Source organism: Meleagris gallopavo, chromosome Z (genome assembly GCF_000146605.3).
Source record: "Meleagris gallopavo isolate NT-WF06-2002-E0010 breed Aviagen turkey brand Nicholas breeding stock chromosome Z, Turkey_5.1, whole genome shotgun sequence".
Taxonomy (NCBI): domain Eukaryota; kingdom Metazoa; phylum Chordata; class Aves; order Galliformes; family Phasianidae; genus Meleagris; species Meleagris gallopavo.
This window is the reverse complement of record NC_015041.2, coordinates 58,247,804-58,250,150: the sequence shown is the minus strand read 5'-3', so window position 1 is coordinate 58,250,150 and position 2,347 is coordinate 58,247,804. Positions and strand designations below refer to the sequence as shown.

Here is a 2,347-nt window from a genome sequence, read left to right as displayed (position 1 = left end):
GGGACGCCCGCCATTGCAATCGCGAATAAAATCTGCTTTTATCAGATATACCGTCCTGGCAAAATTATTTGGATATTTCCAACAAGGGCACAGAACCTCTAGGGCAAAGCCTTCTGTTAGCCATTGTCTAAGACAGTTTCTCTAACAGGTTTTATCAAGATCAGCAATCATACTGTCTTCCATATGGCCTTTTCTCCCAGAAGCAGCACAGTTCTGCTAGATGAGAGATCTTAGAGCCCTGGGTGTGCCACACTTCCACATTTCACCACCTAGCTGTATAGTGCCTGCCCAGATGTACCTGGATGATGACTGAATAGTTCATAACACTGTGTCTCAGTATTTTGGCAGAAAGAAGAATTTTCAAGCCAATATGTAAGACTTTCATAACAAATTTTGGCATATGTTACTGCTTTTGCAACTTGAGGAAGAGCCAGTATTGAAACTTTGTAGGTCCTTCTGACTTGCAATAGAGATTAACTGCCTGCAGGGTTGGGGACCCTCAGCACAACCATGGTTGCAGGACTGCAGTTCATGCTTACACATGGAGGATAAGTCACTCTGAGAGCTGTTTTGTGGTCACAGTCCTATAGCACAGTTAACGCCTGGAATTGTTCTCTGTAGGCTATTCCTTGGACAGCTTTATATTTTCATTTAATCTCTGGATATCTGATGTGTTTCCTCATATTAGCTTTCCCTCTTCACATACAAAAGCAAGTGCACGCATTATCCAAGAAAATATCTGCCCTAGTCATTAAAATTCTTAAGAAGCTGTAGTTTTGAATGAAGTATGTGCTCAATTTTGTTTCAGAAATTGCAAAGGAAAGACTGTTGCTGAACTGCTCGTTTCAAGAAGAAGCAATTCTACTCCTGACATTGCTAACAGACTGTAAAAGTTGACGCATTTCTGCAGTACATTCTCTTAAAACTGCAGTACAGTTACTCTTAAAATGCACACCTCTCATAGTTTCTTTACAGAAGTTTCTCATGTATTAAATGCCCCTCTTCTCTCCCTAGCACACGTACTTAAGCTTGCATTATAGAATCACAGAATCATTTGAGTTGAGTGGAAGACCTGTAAGGGTCATCTAATCTCACTTCCCTGCAGTGAACAGGGACACTTGCATCTAGATAAGGATGGTCAAAGCCTACAGATTGTATTCTCATCTGTAGTTGCTGTCCTGTACTGCTTACTGCCTGCCCCTTACAAGGATTTAGGTAGTAAACATCAAAAAGGAAAATAGTGCGTTTCTTCTAAAGGAGGTGAGAAAGTGTTTTGCATTGCCCAGAGGAAAGAATGTGTATCTAAAACATGGTAACTCATACAAAAACGGAATTGATGAGGGGAAGGGTTTTCTCTTTTCCTACAAAGAAAATGCCAAGAAATATAAAGGTAAAAGAAAGAGACAAAATCAAATATAAGTTTGTGATTACCTGTGTTTCAATTACAGTTTTTCTGTAATGATGTAAAGCTGTGAATGTTTCAAGTCCCCGTGGGATCAGCACTAGAGAAAAAATATGTGTAATGGAACAAAAATAAGAATAAAGCAAAATCTGTGGAGCCTGAAATCTTCTACCTGGTAGCTTATCACTATTGGGTGTAGTTTTGTGTACAATTTTGACACCTTTGGTATTTCAAGCAAAGCAAGTAAGCATTGAGATAGGACTGTTATCAGCCTGATGCTGTCTGGTAGAGGTTTTCTGTTTCATGCTTTTCATGTTCTGCAGAGATGGGTGGTCATGAAGGTGATACTTTAAGCCGAAAATTTTAATTTACCTAAGATAGTACTTTAAACTTTATTAGAGCTAAACCTGAGCAATGGAGATATCTTAACCCACAAGCACACGTAACCACTACACCTTTGGGGCACTACAAAGGAGTGCACACAATTAAGGCCGACTTCCTCGAAGTTAAGAGCTGCATCCTGCCAGTAAGCAGCATCTCCTCAGTCTCTGGCTCCAGCTAGGGGTCGCAATTTTGGCTTATTTATTGCTTTTCTTCCGGGGAGCTATAAGGGCATACTGCCAGCAGGAGCACAGGGCTGCCATGGGGGGTAGGGGATGTTTTGGGCAAGCAGCGCCTCCAAATCATCAAGCGCTCGGGTGACCGCCATTTTTCTTAAGGGCAAGAGCGCCACCTCGTCGGCGGCCGCCATTTTCCATAAGGGCAAGGGTGCCGCATTCAGGCGCCGTTTGCAGCACCATGGCAACGGCAGCCATGTTAGGCGAGGGCAAGCGGCAGCCAGCAAAGCGTCCATAACAAGTGAGGGCGAAATGGCCGCCGGAAGGGGCGGCCGCCTCTGAGGGAGGTGCTGAGCACAGCTGCTTCAGCTGCCTTTATGATTGGTCC

At 43.2% G+C, this 2,347-nt stretch overlaps 1 protein-coding gene across 1 annotated transcript in view; it reads left to right on the top strand.

Annotated features, from left to right (window-relative positions):
• Positions 1-2,185: 2,185 nt before the first annotated feature.
• The window catches only part of RNF20 (ring finger protein 20), a 19,811-nt gene continuing 19,649 nt past the window's right edge, over positions 2,186-2,347 (top strand). The window contains exon 1 of the mRNA XM_010726111.3: positions 2,186-2,260. The gene's annotated coding sequence lies outside the window, so the exon portion shown is untranslated. The remainder of the gene's footprint in view (positions 2,261-2,347) is intronic.